General features: G+C 47.8%; 1 protein-coding gene across 1 annotated transcript in view; it reads right to left on the bottom strand.

The window, feature by feature from the left end:
* The window catches only part of SSUH2 (ssu-2 homolog), an 82,833-nt gene that overhangs the window by 41,139 nt on the left and 21,156 nt on the right, over positions 1–20,538 (bottom strand). The window contains exon 3 of the mRNA XM_032650055.1: positions 7,489–7,640. The gene's annotated coding sequence lies outside the window, so the exon portion shown is untranslated. The remainder of the gene's footprint in view (positions 1–7,488; positions 7,641–20,538) is intronic.

Below are 20,538 nucleotides of genomic sequence, written 5' to 3'. Positions count from 1 at the left end.
TCACTGTGGGTGACCTCTCCAAGGTCACACTGAGTAGTCTGTCCAAGGTCACAGTGAGTGGTGTCCCCAAGGTCACAGTGAGGGAACGGCAGAGGCAGGGCTCGCAGCACACTTCCCTAACCTCCCATGCCTGCCCCGTGGAGTCCACACAGTCTCCATGGACTTCATTTCATTGAAAATATTCACTTGGAATTATTTATTCACACAACTTCTTGGAATCCCAAACATGCCTCAGGCCAGTTTCCTGACTGACACTAGAGCTGACAGCGCAGAGAGAAAACACTGCTGTTCCTTTATTAAAAGCAAATCAGGCAGCCAAACCGTACAACCTCTTAACCATTTTGCGTTTGTCCCACTTCACGCCTGACAGGATCTAAAGCAAAAGACTTGGACCTCTGGTTAATGGTAGGGGTTGAGGAGACGAACAGACATAGATGGAGATTCTGAAAGTTCACGGTGTTCCTTTTCAAGGTCAGGACATTGGGGGATTTTTCAGATTTCTCCACTTTCTTTTCCTTCGTCTCGCACCACTGTGGAGTAAGAGAATCGAATTTCCAAGGGATATTTTTCTAACTAAACATAAGCCTGTGCCACTATAAACACAGGGCTGTTGGGTTTTGTTTCTTATTTTAATAATAATTTATGTCCCATTTCAGCAATGGTCAAGGCAATAAAACTTTAAGAGAGAGGAAGAGAAAGACTGGATTAGTGCAAATCTCAAACCAAGCACACAACTCAAAAGGCTTCGTATTCAGACTCAGAACTGAGAAGCTCACATCTCTGGCAACACACACCCTCACCCCTTCTCATCTTCTACAGCTCATTTCCCATCAACAAGTCTAATGGGAAAGGAAACAAAAGGTCCGGCCCAGGACCGATGTTAGTATTTATTCCAACAACACCTGGGAAACCTCTTGGAACTCACTGCCACCATCTCTGTCCTGAGTCCCTGTGCAGGCAGCAGGGCTCTGCTGCTCAAGAGAGAAGGCACCTTCCCTCCATTCACTGGGAAGACACCATTCCAAAGCTTCCAAGGAAAACGAACTGGTGCCGGGAGCTGTGGAATGGTGCATGCAGACCAAGGCGGTAAGGAGTCTCCTGTGGAAAACACGGGGGATCGGGGGATGCAAAGAGCCGGCCCCATGGTGACCTTGCCATCCTCCGCCTCCTCGCAAGAGCAAAAGCAAGCAGATGAGCCAAAGCTTGGATCTGAACTTTAAACGTGACCCCAGCAGGTTCTGTCCTCCTGCTCTGGGCTTCGGTGTCTCTGCTTGTGAGGTAAGGCTTAGCTAGTCCAGGCAAAGGGGACCTCCAGAAACTGCCCCCTCTCTCCCTAAAAATGTATTATACACACCAGAGGTAGGAGAGAAATAAAAAAGACTGATCAAGCTGAAGTTTGATGCAGAGGGTCTTTGGGACCATTCTGGCAAAAAGCCTGTTTGTGGATGGATCATTTCAACTCCCAGGCTCTCAGCTCCCCTGGACCAGCCACAGGCAGCCACTGCCCAGGACTCAGGGATGGAGAAACAGCTTCTCCACAAACAGTGATCACGCCCCCCCCAAGTCCCTGCCTGTGAGGAACTAATGTGATAGAAAGGAGTGGGGGCCAGGTGCCTCACATGCATCAGCTCACTGAGTCCTCACTACACCCTAGTGAGGTGGGAACTACCATTATCCCCATTTTAGAGATAAGGAAACTGAGGCACAGGGAGAGAACTGACTTGATCAAGTCCTGCAGGTGGGAAGTGGCAGAGTATGACTCGAATATGGGTTTCTCTGACTCTCACAACCTTCTCATTCATAGGATTTACCATCCTGTTTTATCTTTCTATAAATTTATTTATTATTTTTGGCTGCGTTGGGTCTTCATTGCTGCACAGGCTTTCTCTAGTTGTGGGGAGCGGGGGCTACTCTTCATTGTGGTGCGCAGGCTTCTCGTTGCAGTGCCTTCTCTTGTTGCAGAGCACGGGCTCTAGGCACGCAGGCTCAGTAGTTGTGGCTCACGGGCTTAGCTGCTCCGCGGCATGTGGGATCTTTCCGGACCAGGGCTCAAACCCATGTCCCCTGCATTGGCAGGCAGATTCTTAACCACTGCACCACCAGGGAAGTGCCACCATCCTGTTTTACAATTGCTTCCCTCATTACCAAGATTCTTTGGTACAGGCTAATGTATCCCCACATCTCTAACACTGCACTCAATAAGTATTTATTGAATGGGTGCATGGATAGATGGGTGGATGAGTGGGTGGGTGCATGGGGTACATGGGTGGACAGATGGATGGATGGGTGGATGGGTGGGTAGATGGATGGATGGATAGATAGATGGGTGGACAGCTAGGTGGATGGATGGATGGATGGATGGATGGATGGATGGATGGATGGATGGATGGTTGGATGGATGGATAGGCGGGTAGATGCATGGATGGGTGGGTAGATGGGTGGATGATGGGTGGATGGGTGGATGGATAAATGCATGGATGGGTGAGTGGGTGGATGGGTGGGTGGGTGGATGGATGATGATTGGATGGGTGGATCGATGATGGATGGATGGGTGGGTGGATGGATGAGTCAAGATGAATACTTGACTCTGGTGCAGTAAGAAATCATTGAAAGTTTGAGGGCAGGGGAGTGATGTAAAGTGACATGTGACATAAAGAAACACAAGATTCAGCTTCTACCCTCAAGCAGCCTTTAATCGAGTTGGGAAGACATGGCATGGACACTTGAAATGTCTCTTAACACTGAGAGGCCACTTTCACTGAGGTGCTCTACACTTACAGACAGTGGATGTGACAGGAGATCAGATGGGAGGGACCCCATACTGCTCTGGGTAGGGATGAAATCAGAGGAGGCTGCCTGGAGGAGGAGGGGCTGAAGCTGGGCACTGAAGGATGAGAAGAACTAGATGGATGGGGAGGACGAGGGAACAAGGGAAGACTCCAAAGACCAGGCTGCTATAGATGTCTGTATGCTGGCAGACCATCCAGCTACATCCTACCAGGAGGTGGGTCAAGAAGGGAGGAAGCGAGGGGAAGGGAAAGAGGGAGGGAAGAAAAGAAAAAGAGAGGGAAAGAGAGAGAGGGAGAGAGAAAAGGTTATGAGGAAGGGAAAAAGAGAAGAGGGAGGGAGAAAGAAAGGCAAGACTTCTCTAGGGTAACCCAGAGGATTCAGCTCTCTGCAGGTTTCTGACCCCAGGCCACCCCTCCCGCAACCCGAGCTCACTGGAGATTCAGGCATGGTGACTTGCTCACCCTCGCGTGTGCAGGGGTTCTGGGCCGACATCAACATGCTGCCGGCACTAGCTAAGTCTCTGTCCATCCACTCTGCTTTCACGGCCCTCCGTGGCCAGGAGCACAAGCATTAGTTTCTCTGTAAAAACTCCCAGGCACGAAGGAGCCACTAACGCGAGGTCTGGGTCAAGGGAAGACCAGGACAAAGGCCAGCTCCCCGGCTCCTTCCCATCCTCGTCCCCTGAAGTGTGGCCCCGCAGTGAGGGAGGCAAGAGGGGCACCCGGCATGCAGCCGGCTGCCTGGGGCCAAACAGCTTCCTAGCTGATTAACCCTGGGCAAGTGACTTAATCTCTCTGAGCCTTGGTTTCCACATCTGAAAAATGGGGCTATTCCTCATAGAAGTATGACAGAAGTATGACAGACATGCCGCGTGTAAAGCAGTCGGCACAGTGCCTGAGACCCAGAAGAATCTAAGTGGAAGACGTTGCTATTTGCAGTAGTATTGCTTTTATTCATATTAGATTAGGGGATGAAACTAAATCCTATTGCTTCTTGCCTGATGCCTTCAGAAACCCTCTGAGTGAGAATCCTGGTCTCCTACTTCCGGCTGAGAGAAGGTTGGGGTGGGCCACTCTGGGACCTTCTGGGACACCTGGCCTCCCTGCCAGGGAAACTGGTCCCCAAGGGGCCCAGCTGTTTGCTTCCCACTGACGCCTACAGGAGACCAGCCAGCCTGCGCTGGCGACTGGCTCGGGCTGCCAGGCCGGGTGGGGCTGGCTCGAGGACTGTGTGATGCATTCTTGGGCCCCCCAAGGTAAAAATAGTTTTGCTTTGTTAGACTGGGTGGTTACACACTCTTTGGCCTGACGGCCTGGCAGCCTGCCCGCTGGAAAGGCAAATGCCAGACTATTTCAGGCTGTATAAACAAGCCCCCAGAGAACGGTAATAACAGCCCACTAGCTCGTTCTTTCAGGCCAGAAAAAAAAAAAGGAAAAGAAAGCTCTATGGCTGCATGATTCCTCCTTCTGTTACCCACAATCACAGCAGCCAAAACCACTACAGAAAATGCACATGACCTTCAAAGCCATGTTCTCCAAACAAAATGAAACACAAAAAGGTAGCAGCAGGAATCATCATCTTCCAGCAATTTCTACACACAAAGCACTACAATAGGAATGTTGCTTTCATTCCATCATCCTTTCACGGCAGCTCTAGGGGGTACCTATTACAAGCCCCATTTTCTAGAAAAGGAAAAGGAGGCTCAGAGAGGTGAAGCAACTTGTGGAAGGTCACACAGTGAATAATCAGCGAGGCTGGATTCAGGTCTGCCTGACTCGGAAATCTATGCTCCTTCCTTCAGCCTGACTTTCATTGGTTTTCTTTGTTTTAAGTAAGAAACTCCACTGAGACATTTTCAAAGGCTTTCTGGTGCCTTCGAGATAAATTCCAAACTCCTTAGTGTGGCCTTCAAGGCCCCATGAAGTCTGGCCCCTCCTACTTAGCAGCATTTGTGTTCCCCACCAATTCATATGTTGAAATCTGAAGCCCCAATGTGATAGCGATAGGAGGTGGAGGCTTCGGAAAATGATTAGGTCACGAAGGTGGAGCCCCTGTGATGGGATCAGCATCCCATTAGGAGACACCAGACAGTATCCTATTCCTAGTCAGGACACAGCTAGGAAGAGGGCCTCACCAGACACCAGATCGGCCGGTGCCTTGATCTTGGACTTCCCAGCTTCCAGAACTGTGAGAAATAAATGTTAGTTGTATAAGCCACCCAGTCTGTGGTATTCTGTCATAGCAGGCTGAGCTAAGACGCCATCCTTCGCTGCCCAGCTCCAGCCCCACCTCCTCCAGGCAGCCTTCTCTGATTTCTCCCAGCTCAGAGCAGGGTGAGCCTCTTCCTGTCTGACCGCCTATCATAGCTGCTGTGTGTGTACTGGGCACCTCTACAGAGGTGGTCTTTGGGGGTTAGAGATGTCACATGTCCAAGTCCTGTATTCCCAGGTGGACTGGGAGCTGTTGGAAGGCAGAGGTTGCATCTGTGCTTCTGTTCCCATCACTCCCCTGTCCCCAAAACTTCAATGGCATAGGGCTTTATATTCACCCCTCTGTCCATGCATCACCCAGCCATACATTTATCCATTCACTCAACAAATATCTATTGTGTGCAGTGTGAGAGAAACGGAAATCAACTAGACACCTACAGTCAGAGGGGAGAGTGGGGGTGAGGAGGTAAGGGAAATGCAGCCTATCAAGGCCACGGAAGGGGAAGCACAGGGGTCCTGGGAGACTTTCCAGGGATGGGTTACCTGAGTGGACTTTACAGGAAGAATGGAGATTGACTAGGTGAGACTAGGAGACCATTCTCGGGCAGGCCTCACGACAGTCCCTCCAGGGTATGACCAGAAGTCCTCCCCTGTCAGCCACTGTATCAGTCACGTCCCAGCAGGGAAGACAGGCTCACTCGAGTAAGATCATAGGAGAAGTGTGTGTTCTCATGGGGACAGTTGACCACACAGGGGCAGATGGGGGAACCACGTGGTTGGTGTGGTCACCTGGCTAGTTGTCATGGAGCAGTTACCACCTGCTAGGCCTGAAAGGGTGAAGACGAGGAGAGTCTAGAGAAATCCAGGAGCAGACAAGTGGATAGAGGACCCAGGAGAAGAACAGTGACTTATGCCAAGAAGATCCATACCAGCCTCACTCTCCTTTCACCTCCTGATCTCCCACTGGAAGCTCACATCGGCCAACCCGGCTAGAGCAAGGGAACTGGCCTGTCTCCCAAGGCACACAGCAGGGTGGAGAAGGGCAGAGGCTGACTCCAGAAGGGCAGAGGAAGCTGTCCAGCCCAGCCGGCCGAGCATCCCTGATGGCTGTCCCCTGAACCCACCTTGGCCTTCACACCTCCAGCCCTTTGCTCACTCTGTCCCCTCTGCCTGGAACGCCCTTGCCCAGCTTCCAAGCCCATCAAATCCTCTGCCTTCTTCAAGCCACACTCACAGGCTGTATCCTCTGAAAGTCTTTTCCTTTCCTACTCAGAAAGCATCCATCTTTCGGTGCTTGTATTATTCTCTCAGGGGTCTTTTTCCCTCCACCCCCTGTAAGGGCAGGGGCTGCAACTGATTTGTCTTTAAAACCCTGAATCTTTGCCTCCTTTAAGTCATGAGCCTAGAATCTCTCAAGAACTGTGAAAGACCTGAGATTTGCCCTACTTGCCAGCTCACAAGTTCACCTGCCAGCTTCACGGATGCTGGCAAAAGACAGGAGACTCCGGGACCAGAGACAAAGAACTGTATCGCTCACAGCAGTAGCGGGAGCTGGACAATAAGCCTTTTTGCCCCAGTTTCCTGAGCCCAAATTCCCACAGGACCACATAAAGAGAACCATGTAACTCCTGTACACCGGGTGGGTTACATTACAGGACAACAACGCTGAGCTAAGGGAACCCAAATATTTCATAGTGGGCAGTAAGTTCTCTGTTCCAGAGGAAGACTCTCTCTCTTCTCGCAAAGATGTCTGCTATACAAACATCCTGGTAAAGGTAGTCCAGAATAAAGAACAGACAGGGAAGCACCAGACATGGGGAAACACCAGAGTCCATTGGAGAATCATCCCCCGACAGAACCTGAGACGTACCCACTGACTGTGACAGGCCTGCCCTTGGTCTCACTCTGCCTTCCTGAGAGCAAATATCAGGACTGAGTATTCATCAGAGCCCTGACCTGGTCCTTTCTAGGGATCCCTTCCAGTGGATGCCAGGACTCGCAATGATATTACCAAGAGAAACTGGGAAGGAGTTGGTGGGTAATAAGGAAGCTTACTGGTTCCCCCAAACCCATGGGACCCTCAGGCATGCATGGGGGTGGGGAAGAGAGGCAGGATCAAGGAGGAGCACGAGAGCAGGCTGGGTCCAGTCCTGCCTCTTACCAGCTGGTGCCTATGCAAGTCCCAGAATTCCCTTCTGGGCCTCATCTTTCCCATCTGTAAGAGGGGTACAATAATAGGAACTAGTTCACTGGGTGGTTAGAAGGATGAAATGACTTCATTCCTGTGAAGTACTTAGGCCAGCACATAGTAAGTACTATATATCTCAGCAAAACAGAAAGAAGGAAAGAAGCCCAGAAAAGCAGAAGGAGGAGAAGGCTGGGCACAGGGACCAGACTGCCTGGCTCTGCTCTGGAACGGGAAGCAGAATCACAGCTGTGAAAGGTAAAGAACGTGATTACCCACCGACCCGCTTCCCCAGGCTCTGACCGGCACTCAGGTGGATGCAATTTCCAACATCACTGAATCTGGTCTCCATCCGCATCTTCACTCGCAGGTGGGACGTGATGTGACAACATCCATGTGGCGTCCATGAAGACGGATGGCTCCAGGCTCCATTGCTTGGGACAAATTACTACCCACTAGAAAACAGAAATGAATAAATCATGTTGGAATCTTCAAACACAAAATAAGTACTGTGCTGCCATTCCTATTCTCATTTAGAAATTGATTTGCTCTCTTCAGCAGTCAAGCTATGGACCAAATTATTGGAAGATCATAATGGCGTGAAAGAAAACAGCCACTACCACAAACACAGTATGCTAACGAACATGCCAGGCCCTGAGCCGGGGCTTTGCAGTGCATCTCCTATCTGACATTTCCCAAGGACCCCAGGGACAGCCATGATCATCATTTGACAGATGAGAAAGCTAAAGCTCATGGAGGTGAAATAACTTGAACTCAAGTTCTAAGCTCAGATGTAAACCCAGGCCTCCCGGCAGGGCCACACTGTTACACTGCTACAAGGAGCCATGGGAAGCACCGCTCCCCGCACTGCTGACGTACAGAGGAGCGGCGGTCTGCAGAATAGCAATGCCACGTGCTGAGTCGGAGAAAGTGCCTGCAACCAAAACGCCTAACTCTGGGTCCAAACTTCTGTCCCCCCGCTCCCATTCTTTGCTCTCTGATAGCTTCATCGGTAATTTATGAGAAACAAACACAAAACAACATAAAATGCAGAGAAAATTACGAAGGTGGGGATGGAGCAGGAAAACCACAGCAGTGTGGCCGCAAGGGCCATTTCCAATTCGGCCAAGTCCAAGAATTCCGCGGTCAATTAGAGCAGTGATGTCCACCAGGGGGCGCTATGACTCTGAACTGATTAGAGGCTCAATCCAAAGTCACAGGGATGCCCTCGCCTTAACAAGGGTTTCCCAAGGAGTACCGCTGGAGATAACACGACGTAACTGTAAAAGGCACACAGATGAACTCGTAAAAATTCTTAATAATTATGCATCTTCTAAGAACATTTCGTTTTCTTCTAAACGCACTTGGCAAAGGAGGGATTTGCTTTATGCCTGCGTATCAATATTTTCGTTGATTAGAAAGCGAGCGGGGCTTCCCTGGTGGCGCAGTGGTTGAGAGTCCGCCTGCCGATGCAGCGGACACGGGTTCATGCCCCGGTCCGGGAAGATCCCACATACCGCGGAGCGGCTGGGCCTGTGAGCCATGGCCGCTGAGCCTGCGTGTCCAGAGCCTGTGCTCCGCCACGGGAGACGCCACAACAGTGAGAGGTCCGCGTACCGCAAAACAAACAAACAAACAAACAAAAAAAACTGCTACCCCAGAAAGCATTCACAGGTCTGCGTTTCTATAAGGTGAGAGAGATGGAGAGCCCATGTGGGTTGTTTTGCAGCTCCTGAAAAATGAAACTAGGCAGAGGGGCATGAGGCATGTTATATCTTCTAAGAGCCTCACATTTTTCTCGGCAATTTTGGGTCATGGAATGCTTGTCCATCGGGAGCAGGCCGCCATGTTGCACAATTCCAGGGGCACGATTCTCATCACGGTCTTCATGAACTAAGGGTCCCCCTTCCCCTGCAATTGTGGATAGCACAGCCATACTTGGGGGCCCTGATTATAAGTATTCATTCATCCAACCACTCATTCATTAAACAATATTTCTGAACACCTACTTTTTGCCAAATGCTATGGTCAGCCCTGCTTTTAAAACAACATAGAGCCAAAAGCGCCAAGTGCCGGGGCAGGAGCATGGGGAAGGGGGGAAACAGTTCTGAATGGAGTTAATGCATCCCATTTTGAGAAACCAAACATTCCCATTTCATGGATGAGGAAACTGAGATCTTCAGAAGCAATTTGCACACTAAGGATGACACACCTAGAAAACAGCAGAGCTGGACTATAGCCCATTTGTCCCAGCTCCTCCCCATGCTGTGGCCTCCATCCCAGGTTGCCCCCCAGTTGGCCACTGACTCTCACAATGTCTCTAACCTGCAGGAAGGAGCCAAGATCATCGCTCCCATTTCACAGAAGAGCAAATTAAGTCATCCAGAAGACAACCTAGACAGGTTATCAAGATCAACATCCATCCAACTCCGAAACATTTCTCAAGAAAGACACCTCCACCAGTCCTCTCCCCACTCCTCGGATTTTCTGCTCCATGTTCAACTGCGGGAATTCTTCTGTGTCAACGCTCTGGACCATTTATTGTCAAAAAGCTGAGATGCTGACTGCAAGCACTTCAGTTTGGATGCATTTCAGTTGCCACAACAGGAAGAGGAAAAAAAGAAGAAAGAAAGAAAGATGAACAAGAAAAAGGTATTGGAGGGGAGGGAAGATGATGAAGATGAAGGAAAGGTGGTGAAGGGGGGGAGAAGAAAGGAGAAGCAAGGGAGGGGGAGGAAGCGGGGGGGAGGGTGTCCTGCTAACAAGGACCATGGTCGTCTACCAATTTCCCATCCTAAGGATCCAGAACAGCCAGAGACGCTGTGTCCATCAGCACTGCCTGTTCAAACAGGAGGGTTTTCACCCTGCAGTTTCCATCCTTCAAGCCTTGGCCTGAAATCAAAGTTCAATGCGACTTTCACAACATTCCCCAGTTAAGGGAAAAGCCACTCTGACTTAGAGACAAATCTTAGCTAAGAAAACAGTAAAAGAGTGTTACTATCAAAGCATGTCAGAGGAGGGCAAGATCACAGAGATCCCTGCGGGAGCCCTCTCAGCTTCCAATATGCCCTTTCCATTACACACACCCCAAAAAACAAACCAAAAACCACCTGGTTCCTTTAATGGCACTTGAAATCTCTAAACAGATTAAATATCATTACTAAAAACAAAACAAGGCTATGGCAATTTTAGATCAAAACGATTTTTCCCTGCAAGGGAAGTAGAATCTTTATTTTATTCACATGCTATCAATCTGCTTGCCTGCTCCAGCTTTTCTCTCTTGGGTCAAAAGTGGCAACTAAAACTTCACCAAGATCCTTTTCAACATCCAGGCTGTTGCATGCCATTTTTTATGTTGACAAAAAAGGGAAACAACATACACCAATTGCTGACTTGTTTCCAGAAAATGAGAGAGAAAATTTCCCCCACCACACAAAATCTTTAAAGTCAATTTGATGTACGTTGTCTTGGCCACTAAGTATCAGGCCTGAGTTCCAATAACACCTCTGGGAGACCTGGTAAAGACTGAATGCTTTTGAGAATGGGGCTCCCTATAGAGTTTCGAATGTGCTCTTCAGCCACAGTATCAGAAAAAAAGTGCACAGTTGGTCCTTCACATCTGCAAAACAACCACGGATCAAAAAAAATTTTTTTTATTTCCAGAAAGTTCCAAAAAGCAAAACTTGAATATGTCACACACTGGCAACTAAATTGTAGCATTTAAGTTCCATTCGGTATTATAACTAATCTAGAGACGATTTAAAAGATGATTTATGGGAGGATGTGCATAGGTTATATGCAAATACTATGCCATTTTATATAAGGGACTTGAGCATCGGTAGATTTTGGTACCGGCCAGGGATCCTGGAACAAATGCCTTGTAGATATGGAGGGACAACTGTATAAACTGAATTCACTCTGCAGACACATTCAATGAAATGGGGTTTTTTTTCCTTAAAAGCAAGAACATCACCAAATCTAAACACTAAGAAGAAAATTTTACCACCAATATAATATACCTGCAGACAAATTTTGGCTATAATTTCTTGACATATGAAATACTAAGAAATGAGGTGGATGTTTATTTCTTAAAGTTTCACAGATCAAAGTATTCAGAGCTTCAAGTACGCCAAGTGTCTAAGGTGGGGCTCCCAAGAAGCAGACCCTCAGTGGGGAGGCAGGGCCAAGGGGTTTATTAAGGAGAAGCTGTAATGGGGTGAGGAAATCAGGACAGGAAAAGGGGCTATTCAAGCAGGACCTGACCTTGGCCTGGTCCCTTAGGGACCTCTAGAAGATATTACACTTCAGAATTTGTCCCCCCAGCCACCTCCCACAATGAGAGAGCTGGACTTTTATACCCAGCCCTGCAGTCACCCAGCCTCTACGGCCACCCCAGGGGCTATAAATCCCTTCTGCTCTGTGCCTGCGGGCAGAGGGCCCCAGCAGCCCGAGGGTGGTTCTGGAGGAAAACAGCAGGTATGAGCGAAAGAAGGAAGCATGCAGAAGCTGTGAACACGTGAATGTTGCGAACCCCTAAAAGAGACCCGGGGCCCCAGGCAAAGCACTGAGAGTGTCCGCTCTACCAAGCTATGTGGCAAGTGAACACTTTGGGAAGTTTGAAGACGTTTCCCTGGGTATTCCAAAAACAGAGCGACTGTGACCATTCATTCCAACCAGGTTAATTTCCCTTTGGCAATAAACGAACCTCAGTGTTCTGGGATCAGAACTCAAATCTTCACACAAAAAGGTAAGTGATGACCTGATGTTCTAACACATTCTCTTTTACCAGCTGGCTACCTGGACAGCCAGAAGGAGCTGCCCTCCCAGAGTTTTCCACTCCCATGCTTGGCTGGGTTTAGACATCCTAAAATACGACTCTTCCCTTGGATTTTTGTCCCAAATGCTGATCTTGAACCTAGCACTGCTGAAAGGGCATCAGCAGACGCCCAGTTTTCTTTCTTTCTTTTTAGCTAAGCTCATTCCCTCAAAGAATTCTGACAATGCTTCAGAGAGATCACCAGTTTAAGGGGTTGTCTCCAGGGCTAAGGACCACAGAACTGCATGTGTAAGCGAGCAACGCGCACAGTTTCCCTTCATTGATGATGAATGAACCTGAAATCTGATTTTCTCAGCAAAGTCCTCTTTTCAGCCTCTGACTGTAAAGTCAGACACAACAATACTCTGGAATTTATTCATAATTTTCTCTCCAGATGAAGTCTTGGCAACACTCAGGATTCATGGTTTTCATGATCCTCTTCAACAACCTTAAGTTCTTGTCATTCTCTGTTTACATTTTTTAAAAAAACACCTATTTCAGACGTTCATAAGCTAGGGAGACTCCTGAGTCTATATTCTAGTACACTGCAGCCCCATACCCTGAAGAGCATTGTGCCGTATAAAAAAAAAGAAAGAAAGACATCCTTCACCCGTTAAAGGCTTGTCTGGGTAACTCAGATAAAGCTGAGCTGCCTCATGGCTGGTGTCGGCATGCTCTCCCATTCGAATGAAACAGCAGTTCAGCCTAACAGAAAGTGGATGAAAAGCAATTTTAATTATTTGTACTTTGTAGTAGTGTCTAAATTATAAAAATAATACATCACGTCAAGAGGACGGAAGAGCCAACCTGAAAGAGCTCCCACTAGCCAAAGCTGGAACAACTGGAGCAATAAATGAAGTAATGTTTTATTATAACCCAATTAATTAATTAATTAAAAATGTCCACGAGACCAAACTCATTAAAAAAGACTGAATAAAATAAATAAATGGGAGAGGAGTTATGACTCTTCCTCACAGGAGAATTCCAATCAACAAATGGAGAAGGAATGGGGGAAATTCAAGACCACCATCAGAGAACTACAGCTGTAAGGGCTGCAAGGTACACCAATGAATACTGAGATTAGAGGGTGAAAGGTGAAGAAGGAACAGGATATTTGATCACCTCAAAGAATCCCCCCCAACTATTTATTGTTTATTAAGGGAGACATAGCTACTTTGCAGTGGAGGAGTGGCAGACACCATGTAACAAGGTGACTTTCAGCAGGAATAAACACACCCATATCACATACCCCAATACTAGGCGCTGAGAAAGGCAGCTCAGCAATGTGGCATTCTCCCCCCAAATCCATCACCGCCATCTATCTAATCATGAGAAAACATCAAACCCAAATTGAGGGATATTCTACAAAATACCTGACCAGTACCCTTCAACACTGTTAAGGTCGTAAAAGACCAGTAAAGACTGAGGAACGGTCACCCACTGGAGACCAAGGAGAGGTGAGAAGCAGATGTGGTGTGGAAACCTGGATGGGGTTCTGGGTCAGAACAAGGACGTTAGTGGGAAAACGGGGGGAATCTGAGTCACGTCTGTATTCTCCTCAGGAGCCTTGCACTAGTATTCTTAGTTTTCATAAATGTGCCATGTTAACATCGGGGGAGACTGGGTGGTGTGTGTACCAGAACTCTCGTTGCAACTCTCCCGTAAGTCTACAATTATTTCACCATTAAAAATTTTAAAAAGAAGAAAAAAGTAGAACATGGTATTGTAGCAAGTCGAACCAAGTAAGAGGTAGAAAGGAAAACTTCGCCCTCCACTCCCCACCTAGCCCACCCCTTGAAGTAACCAGTTTGCTATTAATTTTATGGTTACTTTTGCTCATAAAAATATACACATACACACACACACACACACACACACACACACACACACATATATATAATGTATATCCATATATATATTTATTGAGGTTTTCTCTTTGCTTTTTATTTGTTTTAAAAAGTGGGTTGCTGGGGAACTCCCTGGCGGTGCAGTATTTAGGACCTGGTGCTTTCACTGCCAGCGGCCTTGGGTTCAATCCCTGGTCAGGGAACTATGATCCTGCAAGCATGGTGCAGCCAAAAAAAAAAAGGGGGGGGGTTGTTATGAAAAGGTTAATACTTACTAATTTAACCTTTACAGAAATCTCTTTAAAAAGCTCCAAATGGACTTTCTGTTGTAGGATGTCCATCAAAGCACAAGGGAACCCCTCTTCACCCTGATTTATTTCTGGAGCTCTTCCAGTCCCTGTTCAAAAACCTTCCCTCTATCTCTCCACCGTATGCTCTCCTCCAAGTTTCTAACCTGTGGTAATTTCCTTCCCTGTTTACTCATCTCACCACCATTTCCCCCTCCCCAGCCCAATAAACCACTTAATTTATGCCAGTCTTCCATGGCTATTCCCCTCTCTTCCCAAAGGAGCCAAATCCTGGCTCCTGCAAATGCCCCAGTCCACTCCGTGGCATGAGCTCCATCACCAGAGTCCAAAGCAAGCAGCAAAGGATCCTTCGAGGCGGCGGGGAAGCTGCGACTTTATCAACATCTTGGTCCTGCCACACTATATTTGACTCAAATGTTTTTCAAGTCAAGAGGGCTATACGGTGACATTGCTCAGTATTCTTAGACATAATCCAACCCGAAGAAATTATATCCCATTCTTTGCAATAAACATGGATCCGTAATTGATACAAGCCTTAGAAATTTAGGGGAAAGGGGCATTTCCTGCCATAGTCCGCAGGCAGCATCCCCAAGAGAAGAAGGGAGGGAGGTAACAATGAGGAGAGGGCTGGCTGCACTTTGGGGGTGAAGAGTGGTGTCGGTGATGACCTGTGGGGGGCAGAGCGGTCCCAGGAATCCAGCTATCCTTGGGACCAATTCCTCTCAGTCTCCCTGTACACAGAGAGCCACAGCCTGTGATCCCGTCCCGCTGTTTAATGGAACCTAAAGGCAGATCTGTGCGCTCTTATTCTGATTTCTTTTGAGGCAGAAGTAGGGGGGATTCTAACTCCTGAGAGGATGTCATCAAAATAACTGTTTTTGATACTCTATTGTAGCAACCACACACACACACACACACACACACACACACAAAATTAACTTTATCTAGCACCAATCAGTCCTGGCACTGAATCTCAATCTTCCCACTTACTTGCTGAGCCTATTGTCCTCATATGTAAAAAGGGGGCTAATAATATTATCCACCTAACGTGGTTGCTATGAGGGTTAAAGAGCTAATGTAGGTAAAGTACCTACACTAGAGAGTGGCATTTTAAAAAGCCTCCATCTTAAAAGGATAAATTACACAAACTATTTACTGAAATTAAATGGATAGATAGACAGACAGAAATAGGTAGATGGATACGTATGGATTTGGCATTCAGAGATATTTTGGTGATCTGACAAGGTCATATATGTGAAAGTGCTCACCCACCCAGTTCTGCTAGAAAAACAAGCAGATACTACCGCACCGCAAAGCTTCCGCAGGGGCTAAGCAGCGGCTGTAGAAAGGGGCGGGTGGCGCTGGGCTTTTCTCAGGGGAAACCTGGAGCAATTCTCCAAAGACAGAATATGGACTGGATGTCACTTCCCATTTCTAAACCACCCCAGTGAGAGGAATGAGCTTATTTTCTTTAAGAAACCGAGACAGGAAAAAAATACATATTTTGAATAAATATTAGGGGAAATTATGTATTTTGAATAAGTAATCTATCGCACTCGTACTCATCCATTCAGTCTCCTTGAATTAGTGGGAACAGGTGAAATTACATAGATCCTACCAATGGTGAAACCCAGCCCAGGACTAGAAGGGAATTGCTGTGTATTGAGTTCTGTCTTCCACCTGCTACTTGGATTATCTGAATTAATCCTCACAAGGACACGTTGAAGTAAGGACTATAATTATCCCCCTTTTTAAATGAGAAATGAGGCTCAGAAAGGTACAATGCATAGAAATTGCCCAACAAAGAGTGTTAGCACGTAGTTAATAGATATAATGACGACTATTTAACAAGGTGTCACCGCTAGTTTGTGGCAGAGCCAAGCTATGTCGAACACACACGTTTGACTCCTCAGGCCACGTGCTTCCCAAGACTTCGCAGAGTTTACCAGAGCCCCTCCTTCCCTTGCCCCTACATTCACGTGACAAATCTTTTCTGAGCACCTACTGCATCGCATCGCCTACACGCCTGATTATTTGCAGGGCTTTCTCAATTTGACACCTCCTTTGAGTCTCAATCTTGGAAGGTTAGCAGAGCAGAAACTGCTCTCCTCATTATACATGTGAGGAAACTGCAGCTTGGGAAGGTTCTGGGAGGTGCCCAGAATTCTTAGGTACTCACGTGCGCCCACACACACACATCCCAACCCCCTGAACCAAGGGTCAGTGATTTTTTTCTTTAATTTTAGAAATACTATGTATTGACTTACAAAATTGGAAAATCACCAAAACTCTGATAAAGAAAAATTATATTTCCAATAAACGTGCTCCTCAGAGAGAGCAGGTGTTGGCATTTTGGTGACTTCAAAAGTGGTAGGCTGGGCTTCCCTGGTGGCGCAGTGGTTGAGAATCTGCCTGCCAATGCAGGGGACACGGGTTCGAGCCCTGGTCTGGGAAGATCCCACATGCCACGGAGCGACTGGGCCCGTGAGCCACAACTACTGAGCCTGTGTGTCTGGAGCCTGTGCTCCGCAACAAGAGAGGCCACGACAGTGAGAGGCCCGTGCACGGCGATGAAGAGTGGCCCCCGCTCGCCGCAACTAGAGAAAGCCCTCGCACAGAAACGAAGACCCTACACAGCCAAAAAAAATAAATAAATAAATGAATTAATTTAAAAAAAAAAAAAAGAAAAAAAAAAGTGGTAGGCTGGTGGATCAAAGGCCAAAGCCAAACGACCAACATTTTCATTTGGCCAAAACAGTACTTTAAAAAGCGTAAATTAGTTGCTAATATTGAAAAATTAAAGGATTTCACATAAATACCACCATTTCCAGCTTCTTTTTAAAAATCTGAAGAGCTAGCAATCGTCGGCTAGGAGCCTCTTTTCCAGAGGACATGTTCTACACAATTTGCCTCGGTCCCCACCACTCCCTATTGTTTTACACCTGCTCTGAGCCACTAGTTTCGGGGTTTTTTTTGGCTGTGCCACACAGCATGCAGGATCTTAGTTCCCCCACCAGGGAGCAAACCCATGGCCCCTGCAGTGGCAGCGTGGAGTCTTAACCCCTGGACCACCAGGGAAGTCCCAAGCCACTAGTTTCTATTAACCACAGGCTCCTGTAGTCATCAAAGTTATAACTACTGAGCACACCTTTCCTGTCCTTCATCTATGCAAATAATATTTTACATTTGAGATCACCCTATATTAACAATTTTTCACTTGCTTTTTCAGTTGACCATCAGCAGTTTCCCACAGCATTAGAAATTCTCTAAATATTACCACGTTGTACAGTTTTCCATTATAAATATATGTGTCCCTTAATTTATGTCTGACTTTTTGCCCTTATAAAGGTGATGATTTTTCAGAAGATATAAATTTGGATTTATTTTTAAATGTGTGTGAGCATCGGATGATTGGACTATCTCCCGTTTCAAGTCTCCAATTCTGGGATTCATCATTTTGGTCCCCTTTCAACGCCATCCATGACCTATGACCTTGGAGACAGCGGTTACTGCTTCTGAATAACCCACCACCAAGTGTCAGGACTCAGTTCATGGCCTGAAGAGGTTCTCCATGGAGTGAAAGTATTTACTTGCCGGTGGGTGTGAAAGAGGGAATCACCCGGGCCCAGTGCTGTGGGGAAGGCAGGGAGCCAGCGTGGGCCTCCAGGGCCACCCAGTCCCCGCGCACCAGGCCGCCAGGAACACGGGCAGCCCTGCAAGGGCCCATCTCAGCTGCCGTTCCTTCCCCCCCTTGGAGCCACACTTTTACACTTACCCCCTATGGTGAAGTGTCACTTAATCTGGGAATTTTACCTTTCAGAATATGACTCAGAATATAGAAAAGAGCCAAAAGGGCCTTGGCAAAGTCAACGCCATTGCCATAACCAAGCATGTGCACCAAAGCCGCACTCACTGCCACGACTCATACTAGAGACAGAATTTTAACAAGGTTAGTCATCTGACAGCCCAGATCCAGAGGATTAGAAACAATGACTTCAGAGGGGGCAGAAACTAGAGGCAGCCGACAGTAACAAGAAGTGGCAGTTGAAAGTGAGGAAAGAAATGGAAAAGCTATTAAAAGCAGCCAAGAGCTTCAAGCACCACAGCAATCTGCGGTCCAGGGATATTAGAAGCATCATCTGGAGGGAGACAGGGCAGAAAGGAACGTGGAAAAGGGTGAGGGCCACCGGCAAGCTCAGTGCAGAGCACAAGTTCACTTAGCACAAGTCTGAGCAGGATCTCACTGCCCACGGCCTGAGGAGACACCATCAGCAGGACAGACAGAAGACCAGGGGCCGACCCCTAGGTCCCCAACCACTGGCTACGGCACCCTGACCCTCTGCCCACACTCAGGGTCCTGTGGGAGACACAAATGGCCTGGGGCAGCCCGAGAGGGAGAAGCATGTGGAAGAGAGAGGTAACACCCCAACCAGATGACCCTGTGGTCTGGGGGTCAGAACTTCCGCAGAGTCTGAACATGTCTCGGCCACGCTGAGCCAGCCACAAACCCTGGCTCTGCCCCCAGACATGGGCTTCACCCACAGCCTGATTTGGAGGAATTTCTTAACCCTCTAACCCCCATTCAGCTGTCAAGTGAAGATTTTCATCCCTGTCCTACCTGTCTCGTGGGCCATCTCAATGGTTGAATTTGTTAAGATGTGAGAGACCGTTAGAAGCTGTTACTGCCGTGTGTCCACCGCACAACGGTGGGGAGAGGACTGGAACCTGCTGGCTCCGGAAAGCGAGATCACGTTCCACACGGCACTTAGTCACCCAGCCAGCCTGTGGATTAGCCGGAAAGTTAGCACAGTGACAAACGGGTATGAAAGAAGCTTTGTTCTAGAACAGACCAAAAGAAAAACTACAAAATACACACTAGCCATTTCCTCGATCAAATAGGAAGCCTGGAGTTATCATTTTTGCCAGGCACTTTTATGATAAAATATATTACTTTTGCACTTACGCATCTCTTCTGAGAGTTGTAATCTTTATCAACGTTGCAAAGTGATTTTAACTTAGTTTATGTGCAACCCAATGGACCCCAGTGGAGTTACTTTTGCTTTAACACTAATGAGGGCTGCCCATGAATACCATCCCCTCTCTGTTACGACGGGTCAACTGAGGACTGGATATGAAAACTGAGGTCCAAAGAGGTGAAGGGACTTGCCCACCAGGTGACTGGGTGACAAAGATGAGATTCAGACCCAAACTCTCTTTACTTCAAAGACTTTGTAAGCATGATGGAGGCCAGGGGCCTGAAGACTTGGGCAGTTTAACTGACACTGTCCAGCTAAAGGGAGGTGAAAATTGTACCTTCTTAATGAAGACCTAACTTTATTTGGGAAAATACCCCGATGAGACACTTGGGGAGAAGAGGAGTCACATGAGGCCACGAGAGTAGAAGAAAGGGAGAACCAAACGCCATTCCTTGGAATTACCCACGAACGTGCAGACGAGGAAGAAGGGCAAAGAGAAATGGAGATGAGATGGCTGAAAGTGGGGCTCTAGAAATGGAGGACACGCTCTGTACAGTGCCGCAGGGGCCGCCCAGGGGCTCGCGCAGAGATGCCCACCACCCACTTCAAAGCCAGGATACAGGGATCCAAGCCCTCCCCTCTCCTCACTCCTTCCGCATCCTCACAGGGGAACGCCTACCTCATTCCCAAACTGCCACGCATGCATGGGATTTTGATTGGGAGAGAAATGTAAGAAGTCTTACTTCCAGGCACATGAAGTGCAAAACAGAGAAAGCAGGATGACCTATACATTAAAGTAGGAGCTCAGAACTGAAAGTCACCGTAAGAAGGAATCCCTCCTGGGAACTCACGAAGACTGAGGAGTTTAGGCTTCCACAGGGAATGATGGAGGTGGGGCTCCAAGTTAATATCACCTCCACGACAAGAGACGGGGTCCCCACACCGGGGCACAAGGCGTTCTACAAAGGATGTGCTCGTCAACTCCCTGGATGATTTCAACATGCCGTAGAGGAAGCAAACACGTAAACCATCAAGTGAAATGGTCTCCCTAAGCATCGCGGACCCACACCAGCCTCACCAGTCAACATGACTCCTTTTCAATTCAATCAACAACTAGAATGTCTATGCTCTATGAATCGCTCTGAAAATACTGATGTAAAGGTCATTATGCAAGATGTAAGGCGGAGCCGACATTCAGCCAGTTTGCACTACACTCCCGTTCAGATTGCTTTTCTTAACCTCTCTGAGGCCGAGTCACCTCCACTGTAAACTGGGGATCAGACATAGAAAGCAGCTTCCTAGGGCGATTGTGTGACTTCAGTGGGATAGAACATGGGACATCCTTTCAGCGGGAGCACCTCAGGACTTTGCTATCATCCACACTCCTGAGATGAGGGGCAGGGGAC

Source organism: Phocoena sinus, chromosome 11, assembly GCF_008692025.1.
Source record: "Phocoena sinus isolate mPhoSin1 chromosome 11, mPhoSin1.pri, whole genome shotgun sequence".
Taxonomy (NCBI): domain Eukaryota; kingdom Metazoa; phylum Chordata; class Mammalia; order Artiodactyla; family Phocoenidae; genus Phocoena; species Phocoena sinus.
This window is presented reverse-complemented; position numbering and strand designations above follow the sequence as displayed.